This window comes from Eumetopias jubatus, unplaced genomic scaffold (assembly GCF_037043125.1).
Source record: "Eumetopias jubatus isolate StellerSeaLion01/CBP00866 unplaced genomic scaffold, mEumJub1_p1.0 scaffold_5, whole genome shotgun sequence".
In the NCBI taxonomy this organism is placed as follows: domain Eukaryota; kingdom Metazoa; phylum Chordata; class Mammalia; order Carnivora; family Otariidae; genus Eumetopias; species Eumetopias jubatus.
This window is the reverse complement of record NW_028274811.1, coordinates 100,611,105-100,623,210: the sequence shown is the minus strand read 5'-3', so window position 1 is coordinate 100,623,210 and position 12,106 is coordinate 100,611,105.

Here is a 12,106-nt window from a genome sequence, read left to right as displayed (position 1 = left end):
TGGGATTTGGGGATATTGAAGCTATTGGTTGGAGGAGGGCAGAAGCCATGGCTCTTTAAGTATTTTCTTCCCTTCTAGTAAACTCTCCCAGCTGTGTGGGGATGCAGGGAATCGGTTCTGGCTTGATTATGGTTCTGAGGGCCCCTAGTTGATATTTGGGGTATATGGGAAGAAAAAGGAAAGATTCTTACGCATATAGGTCACTCCTTAAAAATGTAGAAGAATGAAAGGTTACTTGAGATTATTATATGCTATAAATATTCTGATCTGTAAATTTGTTTTTTTTTTTTTTTTCATTGGGGAAAATAGGAATCACAGAGTATCTTGAGTATTCTTTCTTTAAAGGAGAACATGGTTCAATAATGGAGACTCACAAATGGAGGGATAAGAGAAATATGAAGTTTTCCTTTTGCAAAAATACTGAAGTGGAAAATAGAAAAGCTGGAATCAACAACAATAACAACAACAACAAAAAGCCACATCCATTTGGACTAAACTACATGTATATATAACACAACTTTCCAAGCATAAAAAGAAAACTCTAGCCAAGGGAATGAAAGAAATGCCTTTGAAAAACTGCTGAAATAGGCCTGTTGTTGAAATAGTTTTATTTCCCGTTTAGAAGATCTATTTACCACAATTCTGGGAATGAGAAGGATGATTTTGAATAAAGAATAGAGCCATTTAAGATGTTGTGCACAGTATCAGAATTTATGAAGACTGGTTTGAATTAAAACTAAATGTCACCAGCAAATAGAAGCTAACGGAAATGTACGTTTCATTTATTGTATTGGGAATTGGGGAGGGGAGCAGGAATGGGCTTACTCTTACAGGACTTTTTTTATATGGCACTAATCTTATGGGGAGGACTTAGACCTTATAAAAGAATGTATTTCTCTCAAATCTTCTTAGCTGTTGAGATTAATTCATTAATTGGCAAAAGTTGGAATCATACCTCCTACTTGGATCTAGCGCGAGGGAGAAAATTCAAATGTTTAATGTAATCATTCATGTGGCAGATTTGTATTACACACCTAATCTTTGCCAGGTGTTGCTTCTGCCACTGTTGAGTACATTGGTAAAGCAGACAGGTCCTTATCTTTGGGATCTTCTAAAATTGGGGGAAGGGTAATACATAGCAGGAGAGAGATGAGTGCCCTGCCAACAATTAAAATTAGGTGATTGGGACATGGTGGGGGGCACATTTCAGGTTGAGTGGTCAGGGAAGTCCTCTGTGCCACATTTGAGAGGGCCTTCCAAGATAATTCTGCAAGCCTGCTCCTTTCTTCCTGCAGTTTGGAGTATCTGTCTTTCCTCTTTCTGTGTCCTTTACCTTCTTGTAGAGGGCTTTACTATTATGATTTGCTTTGAAGAACTGTAAAACTGAAATAAACATGCAGTTAAAAAAAGCTGGAAATGCGTTTTTTTATAAATCAGAGGCTCAGGTGTGCCGTCATTTTCCCAGCTCCAAGAAAATCATAAATTATTTTTTATTAGAGGGAATTACTGCAGCTCCAGATCTTAATGGTTGCTGAACAGAAGCTCTTTTTTTTTTTTTCCCTAAATATCAAGTAGCTGCCAGTTTTAATTTTCTTTTAGAATTTACTCATTCAAAACATTGTTTTAGCTGTGGAACAAAACTGTCTCTTATATACAAGGGATGGTGCCAGAGTATGAAATGCGCATCTTGGTTTGATTTCTTCCCCTCCAGCCTGATACATGAGTAAAAACCAGCCTTGCATTTTATGATTAGAAGGCTAGTGTTCAATATTAATAACTATGGAAAGAATCAAATTCCAGCATTACCCTTTAGTACCTTCATGCCCAGAAATTGTATAATTAGGAATTTGAGAAAGTTGACCACATTCCTGGGATCTTTACTTGATGGTACCAAGTGGTTCTTTAGAACAGATTATTAGTGCAATAAATCTGACGTCTGGGATTTCAAGGACCAATAAAATGGGAAAAAATTAACAAATATGTATTCAGCATTGTTATATGTCAGAAACTGTTTTAGGGGATGGAGAAACAGTAGTAAATAAGAAGAGAAAAGAAATAGGCAGGAATTGCTGCCGTCATGTAGAGTACATTCAGATGGGGAGAGGTGTTAGACTGTCCATAAACAAATAATGCCAGATGGTGATAGATACTAAGAAGAATTGCAGAGAAGGGATAAAGGGACAGTCAGGGTGGGGGTGAGGCTTACAATTTTAGAAAGAAAAAAGATTGGCTTGGGAAAATTCTCACTGAGCTGGTAACTTCTGAGTATAGAGGGGAAGGAGGTGAGAGAGCAAGCCAATGTGAGTATCTGAGTAGGTGAGAGCAGCAAGTGCAAAGGCCCTGAGGCACGTGCATACTTAGCATGGTCTAGGAGCAGTAGGGAAACCATTGTAGCTAGAGTAAGGGGAGAGGAAGGAAGAGTTATAGGAGATAGGCTGAGAGAAGATTAGAGAACCAGATCACATAGATTGTTATAATCCATTATAAAGACTCTTTGGCTTTTAGTTGGAATCAAGGGAGGAGTTATTTCAGAATTGTGACCACAGGAATATTGTGATTTGACCTCACAAGAACACACTAAAATAGAGCAAGGGAGGAAGTAGAGTCTAGACCAATTAGGAGGCCATTTCAATAATTCAGGCTAAGAGGAGATGGTGGTTTGGACTAGAGCAGTAGCTGTAAAGGCAGTGAAAAGTCTGATTCTTGATGTTTTAAAATTAGAGCTAACAGGTTTTACTGTTGGGATGAATGAGGGGTGTAAGATAATGTGAAGAGTTGTGGATGAGTCCAAGGTTTTTGACTGGAGCAATTGGAAGGATAAAGTTGCTATTTGCAGAGAGTGGGAGGATGGTGGCTGGCAAGGGTGCAGGTTTTGGGGGAGGATCAGGAGCTTGGTTTTGTATATATTGGGTTTGAGATGCTTGCCTATTAGATATCCAATAGAGATGATAAGCAAGATACTGGGAATGGGTGGCTCAGGTTGGAGGCATAAATTTGGGAGCAATGAGAGCCAGATTATGTGTTCTCTCCACTTTTGTGCACACTGCCTTCTGTGCTGTGCAGTTTGTGATTTGCATAAAAATTATGTTTGTAGTACCCTAGAATTGTAACCTGGGGTAAAGCCAGGCCTCTCAAATTGTATCTCTTGCTTAAGTCTGAACTGGAAGTGATTCTGTGTTTAGTTTTGGTTTTATTAATATGCCCCCCACTCCCAGTCACAACTAAGTAGCTGCTGCTGCTGCTTCTTCTGTAAAGGATGTGGGTGAGGGTCAAACGGTCAGAAGGTGATTTCTCAACCACAGGAAGGTGATACCTTTTTGAAATTCTTCTGGAAGGAGGCTCTTTTTGAGAGACTTTTTGTTACCTTTCCAATTAACCCATCTTAGAGTTGATTATGATTTTAAGCTTCATGATGCAATAATCTGTAACATTTATATGGTGCCATTATCTCTTTCCAAGTACTTTGTGAACATTTGTTAATTGCTTTCCGTATTACCCAAGGAGGCAGGTAGAGACATATTTGCATTCATTGTAGGAGTTTCCAGGCAGTGGGGGTTTGAGCAGTGAAGTGACTGCCCATCAAACACCTGGCCAGTCAGGGATAGAGGGAGTCATAATACAAGTAATGATGATGACTTATCTCCATTAATTATTATTATTTTAGTACCTGCAGCGTTCTCCTCATAAAAGTCAGAGCCCCAAATGAAAGAGGTGTTTTCTTTCCCTAGAGATCAGAACTGATATCACAAACTTGTTGAACAGATGGGAGATATTAAGTACCAAGAGGATAAATGAGGTGGGCTGAAGTTGCCTTAAACACTTCTAATTATGGAACAGAGGACTGTTACCCAAGAGGACTTTAAAGCAGTACTCAGTAATCTGGTAGAGTAATAGTAGGATTACTTGACTGACTTGTTCATTCAACTTTTTATTTTCTTTTTTTAAAACTTCACTCAGTGACAAATTTATTGATATATCCTCTATGACAGACATTTCACAGGCTCGAAGGGATAGAGCAGTGTATAAAAGAGAAGAATGTGGGGCACCTGGGTCGCTCAGTTGATTAAGTGTCCAACTTCTGATTTTGGCTCAGGTCATGATCTCAGGGTTGTGAGATCAAGCCCCATGTTGGGCTCCATACTGGGCACGGAGCCTGGTTAAGACTGTATCTCTCCCTCTGCCCCCCTCCTCCCTAAAACAAAACAAAGCAAAACAAAAAAGGAGACTAACCTTTCCAGGGGTGGGGATAATGAAATTAATACTTATTGAATGCTTACCATGTGCTAAACCCTCTTCTTTGACTACAGTTAACAAATCATTCAGTAATAATAATCCTATTATTATCCACATTTTACAGAGAATAAAGTTAAGATACAGAGAAAGTAAGTTACTTGCTAGAATGCGGAGTTAGGACATGGTAGGGCTTTAGTCCAAAGAGAACCACTGTGCTTTAGTGTTGTTTTCTACATGAAGTATTGGAGATGAAGGGGGTTGCTGGTATGAGCAATTCACCATCACTACTTAAAATGATAAGATTCAGCATATTGATCTTAAATTTTTAGGAGCCAAAATGCATGTATCCAGAATTATGTCACAGGTCAGAGAAAAAAAAAATGGTTTTGCATTGTTTTTCTCCCAAGTTTTTGCCTTGGGCAAGTAGGACTTGGGTTATTCCATTCTCACATATTCTCTTTCCTGTTCATCTATATTTGATGAAGCCTTGTTCTTTGAGATAGGTCTTATTTCTAGGATATGTGGAGGTGATAATTCAGGGCCGGCCTTAGGCAAAATTGTAAAGTATGTTGAGTTAGGAATCTTAGATATTCTCAGTCTTGTACTATCTTCTCAGCCTCTTTTTACTTACTCATACAACCCTTTCCCTGTTTTTTTTTCTACAAACAAAATGAGTAAAAATGACTTAAATTTAACCCTTTCTTTCCACACAATAACTTTACTTTTATGTATTTCAAGAGGGATTCTACTTTTTATGATGAAATGTCATGCAAACATTAAATTATAGTCAAAGGCCTTAGAGGATGTTCAGAATACTTTTTAATATCTTCAAAGAATTAAGTATGATGCAGTGGAAAGAAAACAACTTTCATGTTGGATAGACTTGGGTTTTAATTCTCACTCGGTCATTTACAAAATGTGGGATGCTGGGCAAAATATTTCAGTCACGGGAGCCTCATTTTTATAATCTTAGTAGCGTGACATAATTTCTAATGTATGTGAAGTGACTTTTTCTGTTTAGTGTTTGATAGGTGCTTAATAAATGGTTGCTGTTTGCTAATTTTCACTCAACTGATGTTTGAATACTTATGTATGGGCTAGGTACTGGGAAGAGAAATTATGGTGCAAGGCAAATATTGTGTATACTACTAAAAAAAAAGATAATGAAACAGTATCACTCTGAGCCTCAGTCATTGGAGAAGGTGCTGTCCCTTCTTTCTTTTCCTCCCCTACTCCCTGCCTTTTCACTGGTGAGTACTCTGATAACTAAAACACTCTTCTTAGTGCCCATCAGAGCCCTTATTTGATAAGAATTATCTCTACCTGTCATTTTTCTCTTTGTCCTAAGCTTCAAGAGACTGGCCATGAATGTTGCTCCTTCTCTTCCTGTGGGTTCCTCATTGCTGCTGCTTTCCTGCTGTGCTCCTCTGTCAGGTGAGGAATTTGGGCATTTTGATTGCAGTGCCTAGACTTTTAACGTCTGTCCTGCACTGCCTCCCTGAAATAGTGATGACCTGAATCAGGCTGTAGTGGGAGTAGAGTAGAGGAGTGTATTCCAAAACTAAGTATTAGTGGGAAGCAAAGGAGAGGAAATTGTTTTGCAAAGTCTAAACTAGCAAGAAGAGCAGTGTCATTAACCAAAGTGATGAGTCCAGAAGGAGGGAGAAGAGAAAGGTGACAGGTCGGGGCAATAGGAAGATGGTTTCATCTTTAGACTTACCAAGTTGGCATGTTTGGTATTTATCAAAAAATGGTATTCTGTAGTTATATTAATAGAGATTTTTGGAAGCAGAAACATGGTTGTATATATTTCTCAGAGTATACTTTTACTTACCATAGTACACAGTGACTGAATGAAAGTTGAATAGATCAGGAAAGAGACTAGAATATGGTAGAGGAGTATGGGCTGGGAAGAGAGAAGTGAGATATGGATCAGAGAGTTTTCTATATGTGATGGTATTTAAAGCTATGAGACTGGATTAAAATATCAAGAAACGGAAAGAGGGTAGGTGGAGAAGTGAAGAGAACAGAGAAGAGCATCAGGGTATTTCTGTGGGAACTCACATTTAGTGAAGGAGCTGCAGGAGGACCTGCATTGAATCAGACACACAGGAAAATAATGGTCTCATGAGATAAGAGAGTTATGGAAGTTAAGTTATCAAGACTATGAATGGCTGTATAGGGATTGAGGAGAAGGAGGTTTGAGAAATAGATTTAGGATTCTTTGTGATGAAGTGTTCATTAGAAACCTTCAGGGGAGTGGTTTGGGCATGATAGTTGCCATACATTGCTGTGGATTAAGTGGTAGGGTCAAGTATGAGCTATTCTTTCAAGCTTTTGGATGGTGAAGAGAGGAAGGGAGGCAGAAAGCAAAAGTAGGCTTGAGTGATGGGGCTCGTGGTAGGTAGATTAAGAAACAACTTTAGGTTGGAAGAGAAGGTGTAAGTGGGGAGAGAAAAAAAAGCTTTAGTCTCTTTTTAGAAAATAATGGTAGCTCTTCTAAGACTAGTGAGAAGAACATAGATTAGATATGGATAAATGCTGAGGTGGTTGAAATAATGTTTAGGATTTAAGGAGGAGCTAAGACTTGATAGAGGCATTTTGGGGGCTGTTAGTTTTATTTTTGAACAGTAATCGTTCCAGATGACGAGGATAGGAGATATTGTACTGGAACACATCACCTACATTTCAGAGTTTTCTCCAGTAATGCTGATGGGCATGTATGTTCTATAACATTAAAGTTTTAACAGTTTAATTGATAATAGGATTTCAGTATAGAAATTTGTGGCTTTATTTCTGAATGTATCATTGTTATTACCTTATATATATAGAATTGGTTTTCTATTTTCTATGTCTATTCACACATTGTTTTAATCACATTTTGTGAAAAAAAATAGGTTTTTAAGAACTGAAAGTATTTAAGGGACATACTATATAATCCATTAGGCTGATTTCAACTTATTAGCAGCTAACAGTTTTATTATATCCCTTGTGTTTTATTGAGAATATGACCCTTCTTAGGATGATGAGATAATCCTATTTCTATAGCTCCGTCTCTAGAGAGATAGGTAGAGAGCTGAGATTTAGGAAAGCCCAGTTATTATTCATGTGGCTTTAGTATCTTCTCATGTCGTCGGGCTTAATAATCTCTGTCTCATGTGTCTCTCAAAGCATATGTGAGAAATCAGAATTAAAACATTTCTTTGAATACTTAAAATGCATAAAGGTCTATTTTTAATATGTTAGGCATAGGCCCTGGAGAAACCCCATTGGTTTATTTGGAAGATCAATATTTTACAAGTTTTAAACTGTGTTATTTCTAAGACTTGATATTTTAATTTAAAAAGAAAGATTTTAAAGAAGATATTAATTTAGTATTTGGTATATTTATTTAAGTACTAAATATAAATTTAACATTCTGTGTTTACCATGCTGTCTATTATCTAGGTAGATGATAGAGTGATAGTTTAAAAGTATTTACCCAGAATCTACTATATGTCAAGTGTTTTATGCTATTTTTGGAAATGAGATTGGGAAATAAAATTAATTGTGAAATGATCAAAATACTAATGTGTATAGCTCAGATATATAGGTAGAGTTTAAGAGAAGGGAAAATCCATATGGGTTGTCATAGTTTGAGACAACTCCCTTAAAAAGGAGGCTCAAGTACATCCTGAACGATGGGAAGAATTTGAGATTAAGTGGAAAGATAAATATGAAGTTTCCACTAGGAATTGTTCATGGTATCATTTATTTTAACTTGAAATTACACATTGTTTAAAACAAGTTATGTCTCAGACTTTAATCATTAGCTGTCATGCCAACATCAGCATTCAGAATGACTTTCACATACATATACAGCTCTGCACACATAGTTCATAGGTAGTGAAGTGCTGAAAAGTTCAGGGGGAGGCAGCTTTAGTTAGACTTGTATGACGGGGGGCCTGCTTCAGCTCTAGTTGGGAGGGAATGACCCAGGGAAATTCCTTTTATTTCTCCAAGTAATAAAAACACTTTATCTTTGAGGGACTAAGATAAACTATTAACTTAAAGTACAGTAGAAACAATCAACTAGTTGAATTGGATGACACAAAAGCTTTGTTTGAATGGTTAATTTACACAGTGGTGAGGGCATTGGTCCAGGGGAAGAGGACCAAGTCTGCCAAAGCATGTTGTTTCTGGAAGAAGGGAAGGGTACTAGGAAGACACAACAGCAAATACCCACTACTCTGTATTGGAAGACTATGTTCATTGTATCACCTGATATTCCCTACATAATTTTTCCTTCTGAGTTTGGTACTTGTAAAAATGCTTTGTTCTGCAAGTCACAGAATATTCAAATTTTAACAGCATACCTATTGCATTAATAAAAGTACACAGGCTGCTTTGATAGCTCATTGATGTCAGTAAAGGGGCTTTATGTCTTTTTTGTATCTTCTCTATAATTCCCCAGTTCCTTTCTGAGGTGTATTACCTCCTGGTCACAAATGGCTGCCAAATGTACAGAAATAAAGTCCTGACCACGTTCAAGGTAGGAAGTAGAGGATCTGCCAGGATGGCAAGGGAGCTTTTTGTTAGGCACAAAACACTCAGGAGAACTCTAGAACATTTAGTTTATTTTTTAAATATTTATTTATTTTTAAAGATTTATTTATTTATTTTAGACCGAGCACGAGTAGGAGGGACAAAGGGAGAGGGAGGGAGAGTCTCATGCAGACTCCATGCCGAGTGCAAAGCCCCATGAGGGGCTTGATCCCACCATCTTGGATCGGATCAGGACCTGAGCCGAAACCATGAGTCGGATGCTTAACTGTGCCACCCAGGCATCCCTTATTTTATTTTATTTTTTTTTAGATTTATTTGAGAGAGAGAGAATGAGAGAGAGAGAGAACATGAGAGGGGGCAGGGTCAGAGGGAGAAGCAGACTCCCCGCTGAGCAGGGAGCCGGACGCGGGACTCGATCCCGGGACTCCAGGATCATGACCTGAGCCGAAGGCAGTCGCTTAACCGACTGAGCCACCCAGGCGCCCAGGGTTATTTTATTTTTAAAAATCAGCTTTATTGAGTTATAATTTAGCAAATTTAAGGGTGAAAATTAAATTTTGACAGTTTGTATAGTCATGTAATCAACACCATAATCATGACACAGAATCTTTACATCACTCCAAAAAGTTAAGATGTTTCTTTTTAATGGATCCAGGTAGAGTACAGTTTTTTAACTGGCAGTCTTAAAATCCTGCCGTCCTTGATGATATTTTCATAGTCCTGATCCTGAGATCTTAATGAAAGCTGACATTATAGTGATAGGTAATGTTTATTAAGTGTTTCCATGTGCTAGTTACTACACTATTTGACATATTTAACTGTTTTAACCTCCATATATATTTGACATACATAGTTTAATTCTTGAAACAACAGGATGGGGTAGGCTCTATCAACAGGATTGCTGCTAGTCTATATGGTGCCTTTGTGTGAAGTAGAAAAAGAAAGCCCCTCTAAACTGAACCCCTTTATGGAGTATGTCAGCCTTGCATCTGGATGAGTCAGCCTTGTCAGTTGTTTCCATTTTATGATATGAAAACGTCAGCTTTGAGGAGTGAATTGACCTGTTTATGGCCATATAGCTGGGGGCATATCTTGGCTTTTGACAATAGGATTTTATTCACTAACAACTTCGGTAGGTTTAGTCATTGACTAAACAATTCCTTGAATTTCCTTGTCAAGTTTTGCTTCCTTCCTGTTATCTGTTTATGTATTCTCATATACTTATTCAGGTTTATCTCTCATTGATTTATTCACGTATAATAATTTTCTCAGTTATTACACTATTAACAATTATTGCAATTACTGTTTGTTCATGGAACCTTGTATAATTATATTTATCTTTTTAGTGGAAATTAGGTTTAGATGATAATTATTACATTAATTTTTAATTGACTAGTACTAGCAACCTGTATGAATGAGTTTATTCATATTCAGACACATAAAAAGCTCGTATGTATGAGGTTTTTGTTTCTGATAAAATCATTCTTCATAAAAAAAAATCTCAAACCTCTTTGAATAATTATGTATCTTGTTTTATGAGCCATGGAAGGTTATTAGGTTCTATTAAATTGCTTGATGATGCCATAATTTAAAATGACAAATCTGGTTCACATTATATGTCTTGTACGATTTTTATATAATTTTATGATTTTAAAGCTGTCATGGAAAATCCCAGGGGAAATATCTTTGGGAATTACAAAACAGTTGTTTTGAAATAAATTGTTTAGTTGTCAGTCTGTACTAGATTTTGTGAATGTAATCTGTAATTGGAATTTTCTTCTTTTCTGTCATTGAGAGCAAGTAAATTAAAATCAGATGTTCATTTCTTGCTATTTAAGTCCATGGTTTACTCATCTCGTCTCCTGAAAAATAGGTATAATTAGATCTCTTGCATAATTTACCAAATATTCTATAAAATGCTGTATACAGATTAGTAAAAAACTAGAAATGTTGACAGAAAAGCTCTCAATTAGAAAATGATTGATTAGTTTTTTAAGGTTGATACAGTATTAGTGTCATTAATATTCAGATTCTAAGACTATAAAGCAAATAACTTAACCTGGAGTGTCTACTGTGTATCAAAATCAAAGAGCCTGCCAGTTCTTTAGATACACTACTTTTTGGAGTAAACTTGTGTCACTGTTTCTTCAATTTTGTTTTTGTTTCTCAAAGATAATGCTTCTCTATGAAATATCACAAGAGCTCTTTCAAGGGAAAGAAGATTTTTTGTTGTTGTTGTTACATGCCAATTCAAGGTATAAATCTGGGACAGCACATTACTTTAGAGCAGTGGTTCTCAAAGTGTGGTTCTCAGATCAGTAGAATCTGCATCACCTGAAATCTGGTTTGAAATGTGAATTCTAGGGCTCCATTCCTAGATGATCGGCTGGATCAGAAACTCTGGGATGAGCCCAGGGATCTGTCTGTGCTTTACGAATTTCCCAAGGGATTCTGATGCATGCTAAGGTTTGAGAACTGTTTTAAAGTAAATTTAGTGTCGCCAAATTACCTAGGTTGTATTAATTATTTAAAATAGTTTACTCCTGAGAGTAGAACTGCTAAGTCACAGGGTATGGACATACTCAACTTTACTAGGTAATGCTAAATAGTTTTATACACACTTTTTGGGGTGCCTGGGTGGCTCAGTCAGGTGTCTGCTTTCAGCTCAGGTCATGATCCTGGGGTCCTGGGATCAAACCCCGCATTGGGGTTCCCTTCTTAGCAGGGAGCCTGCTTCTCTCTCTGCTCCTCCCTCTGCTTGTGCTCTTTGTCTCTCTCTTTCAAATAAATAAATAAATAAAATTTTTTTAAAAGAAAACAAATAAGACACTGGATAAGAGGAGAGTAAGGTAGAGTTGGATAACTGATCGCCTTCCAAATTCCAAGGGAAGCTTATTAAAATACTGTTTAACAAAGCATAAAGTTAAATATACATTTAAACTTTAATATTTTAGTGAAAGCTCTAAGAAAAGTAGAGTGCCTATTTTTCACACCAGTTTTTATTTTTTTTATATTTTTTAAGATTCTATTTATTTGACAGAGACACAGCAAGAGAGGGAACACAAGCAGGGGGAGGCAGGCAGAGGGAGAAGCAGGCTTCCCGCTGAGCAGGGAGCCTGATGCGGGGCTCGATCCCAGGATCCTGGGATCATGACCTGAGCCAAAGACAGATGCTTAACGACTGAGCCACCCAGGTGCCCCTCACACCATTTTTTAAGTAATTTTAGTATCATCTCAGAATGATTATCACTGCATTTAATAAGGAAATTTTTTACCTTAATGAGGAAATTTTTTACCTTATTCAGTAAATGGTGCCAAAGCCATTTGT